Here is a 15,649-nt window from a genome sequence, read left to right as displayed (position 1 = left end):
ACCCAAGGACACATATTTGATTTTTCAACCAATTTATATGCGCTGGAGCATGTGCATGTAGTTCAAATTTGAATTATGCACATAAAATGCATTGAAAACTCGGTTAATTAATAAAAATGTCCTAACGAACCCTGAAAAATCACAACAATCACACAATACTCCTGTTGTTCTATGTTGACATGAGAAGAAAATTTGAAAGCAATAAGAGGCAATGGATATCGTTTCATCCACAAAGGTGGGACGTTCCCTACCGAAAACCATCATGCTTGTTGTGAGAAGCTCCGGTTTGTGAGAAGCATATAACCAAACCTGCCCCAAATGGGACAAAATTTGTACCACGGCATGTCGATGCCGCTCCATGATAGCATGCCAAGTTTCATGAATTTCAGACGAGTTTTGGATTTACTAGAATTTAAAAACCAGGCATCTCAATGTTTTGCCGGCAATCAACGGTGCCCCGGTGTTTGAAATTCATTCCCATTTCTTGCTTGGGACCTAAGCATGCACCCAAGGACACATATTTGATTTTTCAACCAATTTATGTGCGCTACAGCATGTGCATGTAGTTCGAATTATGCACATAAAATGCATTGAAAACTCAGTTAATGCATAAAAATGTCCAAACGAACCCCGAAAAATCACACAACACTCCTGTTGTTCTATGTTCACACGAGAAAAAAATTGAAAGCAATAAGAGGCAATGGATATCGTTTCGTCCACAAAGGTGGGATGTTCGCTACGAAAAACCATCATGCTTGTTGTGAGAACTCCGGTTTGTGAGAAGCATATACCCAAACCTGCCCCAAATGGGACAAAATTTGTACGACGGCATGTTGATGCCGCTCCATGACAGCATGCCAAGTTTCATGAATTTCAGACGAGTTTTGGATTTACTAGAATTTAAAAACCAGGCATCTCAATGTTTTGCCGGCAATCAACGGTGCCCCGATGTTTGAAATTCATTCCCATTTTTGCTTGGGACCTAAGCATGCACCCAAGGACACATATTTGATTTTTCAACCAATTTATATGCGCTAGAGCATGTGCATGTAGTTTGAATTATGCACATAAAATGCATTGAAAACTCAGTTAATGCATAAAAATGTCCAAACGAACCCCGAAAAATCACACAACACTCCTGTTGTTCTATGTTCACACGAGAAAAAAAATTGAAAGCAATAAGAGGCAATGGATATCGTTTCGTCCACAAAGGTAGGACGTTCCCTACCGAAAACCATCATGCTTGTTGTGAGAAGCTCCGGTTTGTGAGAAGCATATACCCAAACCTGCCCCAAATGGGACAAAATTTGTACCACGGCATGTTGATGCCGCTCCATGATAGAATGCCAAGTTTCATCAATTTCAGACGAGTTTTGGATTTACTAGAATTTAAAACCAGGCATCTCAATGTTTTGCCGGCAATCAACGGTGTGCCGGTGTTTGAAATTCACTCCCATTTCTTGCATGGGACCTAAGCATGCACCCAAGGACACATATTTGATTTTTCAACCAATTTATATGCGCTAGAGCATGTGCATGTAGTTTGAATTATGCACATAAAATGCATTGAAAACTCAGTTAATGCATAAAAATGTCCAAACGAACCCCGAAAAATCACACAACACTCCTGTTGTTCTATGTTCACACGAGAAAAAAAATTGAAAGCAATAAGAGGCAATGGATATCGTTTCGTCCACAAAGGTAGGACGTTCCCTACCGAAAACCATCATGCTTGTTGTGAGAAGCTCCGGTTTGTGAGAAGCATATACCCAAACCTGCCCCAAATGGGACAAAATTTGTACCACGGCATGTTGATGCCGCTCCATGATAGAATGCCAAGTTTCATGAATTTCAGACGAGTTTTGGATTTACTAGAATTTAAAACTAGGCATCTCAATGTTTTGCCGGCAATCAACGGTGTGCCGGTGTTTGAAATTCACTCCCATTTCTTGCATGGGACCTAAGCATGCACCCAAGGACACATATTTTATTTTTCAACCAATTTATATGCGCTGGAGCATGTGCATGTAGCTCAAATTGGAACTATGCACATAAAATGCATTGAAAACTCAGTTAATGCATAAAAATGTCCAAACGAACCATGAAAAATCACAAAAAATCACACAACACTCCTGTTGTTCTATGTTGACACGAGAAAAAAAATTGAAAGCAATAAGAGGCAATGGATATCATTTCGTCCACAAAGGTGGGACGTTCCCTACCAAAAACCATCATGCTTGTTGTGAGAAGCTCCGGTTTGTGAGAAGCATATACCCAAACCTGCCCCAAATGGGACAAAATTTGTACCACGGCATGTTGATGCCGCTCCATGATAGCATGCCAAGTTTAATGAATTTCAGACGAGTTTTGGACATACTAGAATTTAAAAACCAGGCATCTCAATGTTTTGCAGGCAATCAACGGTGCCCCGGTGTTTGAAATTCATTCCCATTTCTTGCTTGGGACCTAAGCATGCATCCAAGGACACATATTTGATTTTTCAACCAATTTATATGCGCTGGAGCATGTGCATGTAGTTCAAATTGGAATTATCCACGTAAAATGCATTGAAAACTCAGTTAATGCATAAAAATGTCCAAACGAACCCCGAAAAATCACAAAAAATCACACAACACTCCTGTTGTTCTACATTGACATGATAAAAAAATTGAAAGCAATAAGAGGCAATGGATATCGTTTCGTCCACAAAGGTGGGACGTTCCCTACCGAAAACCATCATGCTTGTTGTGAGAAGCACCGGTTTGTGAGAAGCATATACCCAAACCTGCCCCAAATGGGACAAAATTTGTACCACGGCATGTTGATGCCGCTCCATGATAGCATGCCAAGTTTCATGAATTTCAGACGAGTTTTGGATTTACTAGAATTTCAAAACCAGGCATCTCAATGTTTTGGCGGCAATCAACGGTTCCCCGGTGTTTGAAATTCATTCCCATTTCTTGCTTGGGACCTAAGCATGCACCCAAGGACACAGATTTGATTTTTCAACCAATTTATATGCGCTGGAGCATGTGCATGTAGTTCAAATTGGACTTATGCACATAAAATGCATTGAAAACTTAGTTAATGCATAAAAATGTCCAAACGAACCCTGAAGAATCACAAAAAATCACACAACGCTCCTGTTGTTCTACGTTGACACGAGAAAAAAATTTGAAAGCAATAAGAGGCAATGGATATCGTTTAGTCCACAAAGGTGGGACGTTCCCTACCGAAAACCATCATGCTTGTTGTGAGAAGCTCCGGTTTGTGAGAAGCATATACCCAAACCTGCCCCAAATGGGACAAAATTTGTACCAGGGCATGTTGATGCCGCTCCATAATAGCATGCCAAGTTTCATGAATTTCAGACGAGTTTTGGATTTACTAGAATTTAAAAACCAGGCATCTCAATGTTTTGCCGGCAATCAATGGTGTGCCTGTGTTTGAAGTTCATTCCCATTTCTTGCATCAGACCTAAGCATGCACCCAAGGACACATATTTGATTTTTCAACCAATTTATATGCGCTGGGCATGTGCATGTTAGTTCAAGTTTGAATTATGCACATAAAATGCATTGAAAACTCAGTTAATGCATAAAAATGTCAAGACGAACCCTGAAAAATCACAAAAAATCACACAATACACCTGTTGTTCTATGTTGACACGTGAAAAAAATTTGAAAGCAATAAGAGGCAATGGATATCGTTTCGTCCACAAAGGTGGGACGTTCCCTACCGAAAACCATCATGCTTGTTGTGAGAAGCTCCGGTTTGTGAAAAGCATATACCCAAACCTGCCCCAAATGGGACAAAATTTGTACGACGGCATGTTGATGCCGCTCGATGATAGCATGCCAAGTTTCATGAATTTCAGACGAGTTTTGGATTTACTAGAATTTAAAAACCAGGCATCTCAATGTTTTGCCGGCAATTAACGGTGCCCCGGTGTTTGAAATTCATTCCCATTTCTTGCTTGGGACCTAAGCATGCACCCAAGGACACATATTTGATTTTTCAACCAATTTATATGCGCTGGAGCATGTGTATGTAGTTCAAATTTGTATTATGCACATAAAATGCATTAAAAACTCAGTTAATGCACAAAAATGTCCAAACAAACCCCGAAAAATCAGAAAAAATCACACAACACTCCTGTTGTTCTATGTTGACACAAGAAAAAAAATGAAAGCAATAAGAGGCAATGGATATCGTTTGTCCACAAAGGTGGGACGTTCCCTACCGAAAACCATCATGCTTGTTGTGAGAAGCTTCGGTTTGTGAGAAGCATATACCCAAACCTGTCCCAAATGGGACAACATTTGTACCACGGCATGTTGATGCCGCTCCATGATAGCATGCCAAGTTTCATGAAATTCAGACGTGTTTTGGATTTACTAGAATTTAAAAACCAGGCACAATGTTTTGCCGGCAATCAATAGTGTGCCGGTGTTTGAAATTCATTCCCATTTCTTGCATGGGACCTAAGCATGCACCCAAGGACACAGATTTGATTTTTCAACCAATGTATATGCGCTGGAGCATGTGCATGTAGTTCAAATTTGAATTATGCACATAAAATGCATTGAAAACTCAGTTAATGCACACAAATGTCCAAACGAACCCTGAAAAATCACAAAAAAAATACACAACACTCCTGTTCTTCTATGTTGACACGAGAAAAAAATTGAAAGCAATAAGAGGCAATGGATATCATTTCGTCCACAAAGGTGGCACGTTCCCTACCGAAAACCATCATGCTTGTTGTGAGAAGCTCCGGTTTGTGAGAAGCATATACCCAAACCTGCCCCAAATGGGACAAAATTTGTACCACGGCATGTTGATGCCGCTCCATGAAAGCATGCCAAGTTTCATGAATTTCAGATGAGTTTTGGATTTACTAGAATTTAAAAACCAGGCATCTCAATGTTTTGCCGGCAATCAACGGTGCCCCGGTGTTTGAAATTCATTCCCATTTCTTGCTTGGGACCTAAGCATGCACCCAAGGACACATAATTGATTTTGCAACCAATTTATATGCGCTGGAGCATGTGCATGTAGCTCAAATTGGAATTATGCACACAAAATGCATTGAAAACTCAGTTAATGCATAAAAATGTCCAAACGAACCCTGAAGAATCACAAAAAATCACACAACGCTCCTGTTGTTCTACGTTGACACGAGAAAAAAAATTGAAAGCAATAAGAGGCAATGGATATCGTTTCGTCCACAAAGGTGGGACGTTCCCTACCGAAAACCAGCATGCTTGTTGTGAGAAGCTCCGGTTTGTGAGAAGCAAATACCCAAACCTGCCCCAAATGGGACAAAATTTGTACCACGGCATGTTGATGCCGCTCCATGATAGCATGCCAAGTTTCATGAATTTCAGACGAGTTTTGGATTTACTAGAATTTAAAAACCAGGCATCTCAATGTTTTGCCGGCAATCAACGGTGCCCCGGTGTTTGAAATTCATTCGCATTTCTTGCATGGGACCTAAGAATGCACCCAAGGACACAGATTTGATTTCAATTTATATGCGCTGGAGCATGTGCATGTAGTTCAAATTTGAATTATGCACATAAAATGCATTAAAAACTCAGTTAATGCATAAAAATGTCCAAACGAACCCTGAAAAATCACAAAAAATCACACAACACTCCTATTGTTCTATGCTGACACGATAAAAAAAATTGAAAGCAATAAGAGGCAATGGATATCGTTTCGTCCACAAAGGTGGGACGTTCCCTACCGAAAACCATCATGCTTGTTGTGAGAAGCTCCGGTATGTGAGAAGCATATACCCAAACCTGCCCCAAATGGGACAAAATTTGTACCACGGCATGTTGATGCCGCTCCATAATAGCATGCCAAGTTTCATGAATTTCAGACGAGTTTTGGATTTACTAGAATTTAAAAACCAGGCATCTCAATGTTTTGCCGGCAATCAATAGTGTGCCTGTGTTTGAAATTCATTCCCATTCCTTGCATGAGACCTAAGCATGCACCCAAGGACACATATTTGATTTTTCAACCAATGTATATGCGCTGGAGCATGTGCATGTAGTTCAAATTTGAATTATGCACATATAATGCATTGAAAACTCAGTTAATGCATAAATATGTCCAGACGAACCCTGAAAAATCACAAAAAATCACACAATACTCCTGTTGTCTATGTTGACACGAGAAATTTTTTTGAAAGCAATAAGAGGCAATGGATATCGTTTCGTCCACAAAGGTGGGACGTTCCCTACCGAAAACCATCATGCTTGTTGTGAGAAGCTCCTGTTTATGAGAAGCATATACCGAAACCTGCCCTGAATGGGACAATATTTGTACGACGGCATGTTGATGCCGCTCCATGATAGCACGCCAAGTTTCATGAATTTCAAACGAGTTTTGGATTTACTAGAATTTAAAAACCAGGCATCTCAATGTTTTGCCGGCAATTAACGGTGCCCCGGTGTTTGAAATTCATTCCCATTTCTTGCTTGGGACCTAAGCATGCACCCAAGGACACAAATTTGATTTTTCAACCAATTTATATGCGCTGGAGCATGTGCATGTAGTTCAAATTTGTATTGTGCACATAAAATGCATTAAAAACTCAGTTAATGCATAAAAATGTCCAAACAAACCACGAATAATTAGAAAAAATCACACAACACTCCTGTTGTTCTAAGTTGACACGAGAAAAAAAATTGAAAGCAATAAGAGGCAATGGATATCGTTTCGTCCACAAAGGTGGGACGTTCCCTACCGAAAACCATCATGCTTGTTGTGAGAAGCTCCGGTTTGTGAGAAGCATATACCCAAACCTGCCCCAAATGGGACAACATTTGTACCACGGCATGTTGATGCCGCTCCATGATAGCATGCCAAGTTTTATGAAATTCAGACGTGTTTTGGATTTACTAGAATTTAAAAACCAGGCATCTCAATGTTTTGCCGGCAATCAACGGTGTGCCGGTGTTTGAAATTCATTCCCATTTCTTGCATGGGACCTAAGCATGCACCCAAGGACACAGATTTGATTTTTCAACCAATGTATATGCGCTGGAGCATGTGCATTTAGTTCTAATTTGAATTATGCACATAAAATGCATTGAAAACTCAGTTAATGCATAAAAATGTCCAAATGAACCCCGAAAAATCAGAAAAAATCACACAACACTCCTGTTGTTCTATGTTGACACGAGAAAAAAATTTGAAAGCAATAAGAGGCAATGGATATCGTTTCGTCCACAAAGGTGGGACGTTCCCTACCGAAAACCATCATGCTTGTTGTGAGAAGCTCCGGTTTGTGAGAAGCATATACCCAAACCTGCCCCAGATGGGACAAAATTTGTACCATGGCATGTTGATGCCGCTCCATGAAAGCCTGCCAAGTTTCATGAATTTCAGACGAGTTTTGGATTTACTAGAATTTAAAAACCAGGCATCTCAATGTTTTGCCGGCAATCAGCGGTGCCCCGGTGTTTGAAATTCATTCCCATTTCTTGGTTGGGACCTAAGCATGCACCCAAGGACACAGATTGGATTTTTCAACCAATTTATATGCGCTGGAGCATGTGCATGTAGTTCAAATTGGAATTATGCACATAAAATGCATTGAAAACTCAGTTAATGCATAAAAATGTCCAAACGAACCCTGAAAAATCACAAAAAATCACACAACACTCCTATTGTTCTATCTTGACACGAGAAAAAAAAATTGAAAGTATTAAGAGGAAATGGATATCGTTTCGTCCACAAAGGTGGGACTTTCCCTACCGAAAACCATCATGCTTGATGTGAGAACCTCCGGTTTGTGAGAAGCATATACCCAAACCTGCCCCAAATGGGACAAAATTTGTACCACGGCATGTGGATGCCGCTCCATGATAGCATGCCAAGTTTCATGAATTTCAGACGAGTTTTGGATTTACTAGAAAATAAAAAACCAGGCATCTCAATGTTTTCCCGGCAATCAACAGTGCCCCGGTGTTTGAAACTCAGTCCCATGTCTTGCATGGGACCTAAGAATGCACCCAAGGACACATATTTGATTTCAGTTTATATGCGCTGGAGCATGTGCATGTAGTTCAAGTTTGAATTATGCACATAAAATGCATTGAATACTCAGTTAATGCATAAAATGTCCAAACGAACCCCGAAAAATCAGAAAAAATCACACAACACTCCTGTTGTTCTATGTTGACACGATAAAAAATTTGAAAGGAATAAGAGGCAATGGATATCGGTTCGTCCACAAAGGTGGGACGTTCCCTACCGAAAACCATCATGCTTGTTGTGAGAAGCTCCGGTTTGTGAGAAGCATATACCAGAACCTGCCCCAAATGGGACAAAATTTGTACCACGACATGTTGATGCCGCTCCATGATAGCATGCCAAGTTTCATGAATTTTAGATGAGTTTTGGATTTACTAGAATTTCAAAACCAGGCATCTCAATGTTTTGCCGGCAATCAACGGTGCCCCGGTGTTTGAAATTCATTCCCATTTCTTGCTTGGGACCAAAGCATGCACCCAAGGACACAGATTTGATTTTTCAACCAATTTATATGCACTGGAGCATGTGCATGTAGTTCAAATTGGAATTATGCACATAAAATGCATTGAAAACTCAGTTAATGCATAAAAATGTCCAAACGAACCCTGAAGAATCACAAAAAATCACACAACGCTCCTGTTGTTCTACGTTGACACGAGAAAAAAAATTGAAAGCAATAAGAGGCAATTGATATCGTTTCGTCCACAAAGGTGAGACGCTCCCTACCGAAAACCATCATGCTTGTTGTGAGAAGCTCCGGTTTGTGAGAAGCATATACTCAAACCTGCCCCAAATGTGACAAAATTTGTACCACGGCATGTTGATGCCGCTCCATGATAGCGTGCCAAGTTTCATGAATTTCAGACGAGTTTTGGATTTACTAGAATTTAAAAACCAGGCATCTCAATGTTTTGCAGGCAATCAACGGTGCCCCGGTGTTTGAAATTCATTCGCATTTCTTGCATGGGACCTAAGAATGCACCCTAGGACACAGATTTGATTTCAATTTTTATGCGCTGGAGCATGTGCATGTAGTCCAAAATTGAATTATGCACATAAAATGCATTAAAAACTCAGTTAATGCATAAAAATGTCCAAACGAACCCTGAAAAATCACAAAAAATCACACAACACTCCTATTGTTCTATGTTGACACGATAAAAAAATTGAAAGCAATAAGAGGCAATGGATATCGTTTTGTCCACAAAGGTGGGACGTTCCCTACCAAAAACCATCATGCTTGTTGTGAGAAGCTCCGGTTTGTGAGAAGCATATACCCAAACCTGCCCCAAATGGGACAAAATTTGTACCACGGCATGTTGATGCCGCTCCATAATAGCATGCCAAGTTTCATGAATTTCAGACGTGTTTAGGATTTACTAGAATTAAAAAACCAGGCATATCAATGTTTGGCCGGCAATCAATGGTGTGCCTGTGTTTGAAATTCATTCCCATTTCTTGCATGAGACCTAAGCATGCACCCAAGGACACATATTTGATTTTTCAACCAATTTATATGCGCTGGACCATGTGCATGTAGTTCAAATTTGAATTATGCACATAAAATGCATTGAAAACTCAGTTAATGCATAAAAATGTCCAGACGAACCCTGAAAAATCACAAAAAATCACGCAATACTCCTGTTGTTCTATGTTGACACGAGAAAAAAATTTGAAAGCAATAAGATGCAATGGATATCGTTTCGTCCACAAAGGTGGGAAGTTCCCTGCCGAAAACCATCATGCTTGTTGTGAGAAGCTCCGGTTTGTGAGAAGCATATACCCAAACCTGCCCCAAATGGGACAAAGTTTGTACGACGGCATGTTGATGCCGCTCCACGAAAGCATGCCAAGTTTCATGAATTTCAGACGAGTTTTGGATTTACTAGAATTTAGAAACCAGGCATCTCAATGTTTTGCCGGCAATTAACGGTGCCCCGGTGTTTGAAATTCTTCCCCATTTCTTGCTTGGGACCTAAGCATGCACCCAAGGACACAAATTTGATTTTTCAACCAATTTATATGCGCTGGAGCATGTGCATGTAGTTCAAATTTGTATTATGCACATAAAATGCTTTAAAAACTCAGTTAATGCATAAAAATGTCCAAACAAACCCCGAAAAATCAGAAAAAATCACACAACACTCCTGTTGTTGTATGTTGACACGAGAAAAAAAATTGAAAGCAATAAGAGGCAATGGATATCGTTTCGTCCACAAAGGTGGGACGTTCCCTACCGAAAACCATCATGCTTGTTGTGAGAAGCTCCGGTTTGTGAGAAGCATATACCCAAACCTGCGCCAAATGGGACAACATTTGTACCACGGCATGTTGATGCCGCTCCATGATAGCATGCCAAGTTTCATGAATTTCAGACGACCTTTGGATTTACTAGAATTTACAAACCAGTCATCTCAATGTTTTGCCGGCAATCAACGGTGCCCTGGTGTTTGAAATTCATTCCCATTTCTTGCTTGGGACCTAAGCATGCACCCAAGGACACATATTTTATTTTTCAACCAATTTATATGTTCTGGAGCATGTGCATGTAGTTCAGATTTGAATTATGCACATAAAATGCATTGAAAACTAAGTTAATGCATAAAAATGTCCAAACGAACCCCAAAAAATCACAAAAAATAGCATAACACTCCTGTTGTTCTATGTTGACACGAGAAAAAATTGAAAGCAATAAGAGGCAATGGATATCGTTTCGTCCACAAAGGTGGGACGTTCCCTACCGAAAACCATCATGCTTGTTGTGAGAAGCTCCGGTTTGTGAGAAGCATATACCCAAACCTGCCCCAAATGGGACAAAATTTGTACCACGGCATGTTGATGCCGCTCCATAATAGCATGTGAAGTTTCATGAATTTCAGGCGAGTTTTGGATTTACTAGAATTTAAAAACCAGGCATCTCAATGTTTTGCCGGCAATCAACGGTGTGCCGGTGTTTGAAATTCATTCCCATTTCTTGCATGGGACCTAAGCATGCACCCAAGGACACATATTTGATTTTTCAACCAATTTATATGCGCTGGAGCATGTGCATGTAGTTCAAATTGGAATTATGCACATAAAATGCATTGAAAACTCAGTTAATGCATAAGAATGTCCAAACGAACCCTGAAAAATCAGAAAAAATCATACAATACTCCTGTTGTTCTATGTTGACACGAGAAAAAAATTGAAAGCAATAAGAGGCAATGGATATCGTTTCGTCCACAAAGGTGGGACGTTCCCTACCGAAAACCATCATGCTTGTTGTGAGAAGCTCCGGTTTGTGAGAAGCATATACCCAAACCTGCCCCAAATGGGACAAAATTTGAACCACGGCATGTTGATGCCGCTCCATGATAGCATGCCAAGTTTCGTGAATTTAAGACAAGGTGTGGATTTACTAGAATTTAAAAACCAGGCATCTCAATGTTTTGCCGGCAATCAACGGTGCCACGGTGTTTGAAATTCATTCCCATTTCTTGCTTGGGACCTAAGCATGCACCCGAGGACACATATTTGATTTTTCAACCAATTTATATGCGCTGGAGCATGTGCATGTAGTTCAAATTTGAATTATGCACATAAAATGCATTGAAAACTCAGTTAATTAATAAAAATGTCCTAACGAACCCTGAAAAAGCACAACAATCACACAATACTCCTGTTGTTCTATGTTGACACGAGAAAAAAAAATTGAAAGCAATAAGAGGCAATGGATATCCTTTCATCCACAAAGGTGGGCCGTTCCCTACCGAAAACCATTATGCTTGTTGTGAGAAGCTCCGGTTTGTGAGAAGCATATACCCAAACCTGCCCCAAATGGGACAAAATTTGTACCACGGCATGTCGATGCCGCTCCATGATAGCATGCCAAGTTTCATGAATTTCAGACGAGTTTTGGATTTACTAGAATTTAAAAACCATGCATCTCAATGTTTTGCCGGCAATCAACGGTGCCCCGGTGTTTGAAATTCATTCCCATTTCTTGCTTGGGACCTAAGCATGCACCCAAGGACACATATTTGATTTTTCAACCAATTTATATGCGCTAGAGCATGTGCATGTAGTTCGAATTATGCACATAAAATGCATTGAAAACTCAGTTAATGCATAAAAATGTCCAAACGAACCCCGAAAAATCACAAAAAATCACACAACACTCCTGTTGTTCTATGTTCACACGAGAAAAAAATTGAAAGCTATAAGAGGCAATGGATATCGTTTCGTGCACAAAGGTAGGACGTTCCCTACCGAAAACCATCATGCTTGTTGTGAGAAGCTCTGGTTTGTGAGAAGCATATACCCAAACCTGCCCCAAATGGGACAAAAATTTTACCACGGCATGTTGATGCCGCTCCATGATAGAATGCCAAGTTTCATGAATTTCAGACGAGTTTTGGATTTACTAGAATTTAAAACCAGGCACCTCAATGTTTTGCCGGCAATCAACGGTGTGCCGTTGTTTGAAATTCATTCCCATTTCTTGCATGGGACCTAAGCATGCACCCAAGGACACATATTTGATTTTTCAACCAATTTATATGCGCTGGAGCATGTGCATGTAGCTCAAATTGGAATTATGCACATAAAATGCATTGAAAACTCAGTTAATGCATTAAAATGTCCAAACGAACCCTGAAAAATCACAAAAAATCACACAACACTCCTGTTGTTCTATGTTGACACGAGAAAAAAATTTGAAAGCAATAAGAGGCAATGGATATCGTTTCGTCCACAAAGGTGGGACGTTCCCTACCGAAAACCATCATGCTTGTTGTGAGAAGCTCCGGTTTGTGAGAAGCATATACCCAAACCTGCCCCAAATGGGACAAAATTTGTACCACGGCATGTTGATGCCGCTCCATGATAGCATGCCAAGTTTCATGAATTTCAGACGTGTTTTGGACTTACTAGAATTTAAAAACCAGGCATCTCGATGTTTTGCCGGCAATCAACGGTGCTCCGGTGTTTGAAATTCATTCCCATTTCTTGCTTGGGACCTAAGCATGCATCCAAGGACACATATTTGATTTTTCAACCAATTTATATGCGCTGGAGCATGTGCATGTAGTTCAAATTGGAATTATGCACATAAAATGCATTGAAAACTCAGTTAATGCATAAAAATGTCCAAACGAACCTCGAAAAATCACAAAAAATCACACAACACTCCTGTTGTTCTATGTTGACATGATAAAAAAATTGAAAGCAATAAGAGGCAATGGATATCGTTTTGTCCACAAAGGTGGGACGTTCCCTACCGAAAACCATCATGCTTGTTGTGAGAAGCTCCGGTTTGTGAGAAGCATATACCCAAACCTGCCCCAAATGGGACAAAATTTGTACCACGGCATGTTGATGCCGCTCCATGATAGCATGCCAAGTTTCATGAATTTCAGACGAGTTTTGGATTTACTAGAATTTCAAAACCAGGCATCTCATTGTTTTGCCGGCAATCAACGGTGCCCCGGTGTTTGAAATTCATTCCCATTTCTTGTTTGGGACCTAAGCATGCATCCAAGGACACAGATTTGATTTTTCAACCAATTTATATGCGCTGGAGCATGTGCATGTAGTTCAAATTGGAATTATGCACATAAAATGCATTGAAAACTCAGTTAATGCATAAAAATGTCCAAACGAATCCTGAAGAATCACAAAAAATCACACAACGCTCCTGTTGTTCTACGTTGACACGAGAAAAAAATTGAAAGCAATAAGAGGCAATGGATATCGTTTTGTCCACAAAGGTGGGACGTTCCCTACCGAAAACCATCATGCTTGTTGTGAGAAGCTCCGGTTTGTGAGCAGCATATACCCAAACCTGCCCCAAATGGGACAAAATTTGTACCATGGCATGTTCATCCCGCTCCATGATAGCATGCCAAGTTTCATGAATTTCAGACGAGTTTTGGATTTACTAGAATTTCAAAACCAAGCATCTCAATGTTTTGCCGGCAATCAATGGTGTGCCTGTGTTTGAAATTCATTCCCATTTCTTGCATGAGACCTAAGCATGCACCCAAGGACACATATTTGATTTTTCAACCAATTTATATGCGCTGGGGCATGTGCATGTAGTTCAAATTTTAATTATGCACATAAAATGCATTGAAAACTCAGTTAATGCATAAAAATGTCTAGACGAACCCTGAAAAATCACAAAAAATCACACAATACTCCTGTTGTTCTATGTTGATACGAGAAAAAAATTTGAAAGCAATAAGAGGCAATGGATATCGTTTCGTCCACAAAGGTGGGACGTTCCCTACCGAAAACCATCATGCTTGTTGTGAGAAGGTCCGGTTTGTGAGAAGCATATACCCAAACCTGCCCCAAATGGGATAAAATTTGTACGACGGCATGTTGATGCCGCTCCATGATAGCATGCCAAGTTTCATGAATTTCAGACGAGTTTTGGATTTACTAGAATTTAAAAACCAGGCATCTCAATGTTTTGCCGGTAATTAACGGTGCCCCGGTGTTTGAAATTCATTCCCATTTCTTGCTTGGGACCTAAGCATGCACCCAAGGACACATATTTGATTTTTCAACCAATTTATATGCGCTGGAGCATGTGCATGTAGTTCAAATTTGTATTATGCACATAAAATGCATTAAAAACTCAGTTAATGCACAAAAATGTCCAAACAAACCCCGAAAAATCAGAAAAAATCACACAACACTCCTGTTGTTCTATGTTGACACGAGAAAAAAAAATGAAAGCAATAAGAGGCATTGGATATCGTTTGTCCACAAAGGTGGGACGTTCCCTACCGAAAACCATCATGCTTGTTGTGAGAAGCTCCGGTTTGTGAGAAGCATATACCCAAACCTGCCCCAAATGGGACAACATTTGTACCACGGCATGTTGATGGCGCTCCATGATAGCATGCCAAGTTTCATGAAATTCAGACGTGTTTTGGATTTACTAGAATTTAAAAACCAGGCATCTCCATGTTTTGCCGGCAATCAACAGTGTGCCGGTGTTTGAAATTCATTCCCATTTCTTGCATGGGACCTAAGCATGCTCCCAAGGACACAGATTTGATTTTTCAACCAATGTATATGTGCTGGAGCATGTGCATGTAGTTCAAATTTTAATTATGCACATAAAATGCATTGAAAACTCAGTTAATGCACACAAATTTCCAAACGAACCCTGAAAAATCACAAAAAATCACACAATACTCCTGTTGTTCTATGTTCACACGAGAAAAAAAATTGAAAGCAATAAGAGGCAATGGATATCGTTTCGTCCACAAAGGTGGGACGTTCCCTTCCGAAAACCATCATGCTTGTTGTGAGAAGCTCCGGTTTGTGAGAAGCATATACCCAAACCTGCCCCAAATGGGACAAAATTTGTACCACGGTATGTTGATGCCGCTCCATGAAAGCATGCCAAGTTTCATGAATTTCAGATGAGTTTTGGATTTACTAGAATTTAAAAACCAGGCATCTCAATGTTTTGCCGGCAATCAACGGTGCCCCGGTGTTTGAAATTCATTCCCATTCCTTGCTTGGGACCTAAGCATGCACCCAAGGACACATAATTGATTTTTCAACCAATTTATATGCGCTGGAGCATGTGCAT

This window comes from Triticum aestivum, chromosome 1D (genome assembly GCF_018294505.1).
Source record: "Triticum aestivum cultivar Chinese Spring chromosome 1D, IWGSC CS RefSeq v2.1, whole genome shotgun sequence".
In the NCBI taxonomy this organism is placed as follows: domain Eukaryota; kingdom Viridiplantae; phylum Streptophyta; class Magnoliopsida; order Poales; family Poaceae; genus Triticum; species Triticum aestivum.
Note: the sequence above shows the minus strand (reverse complement) of the source record.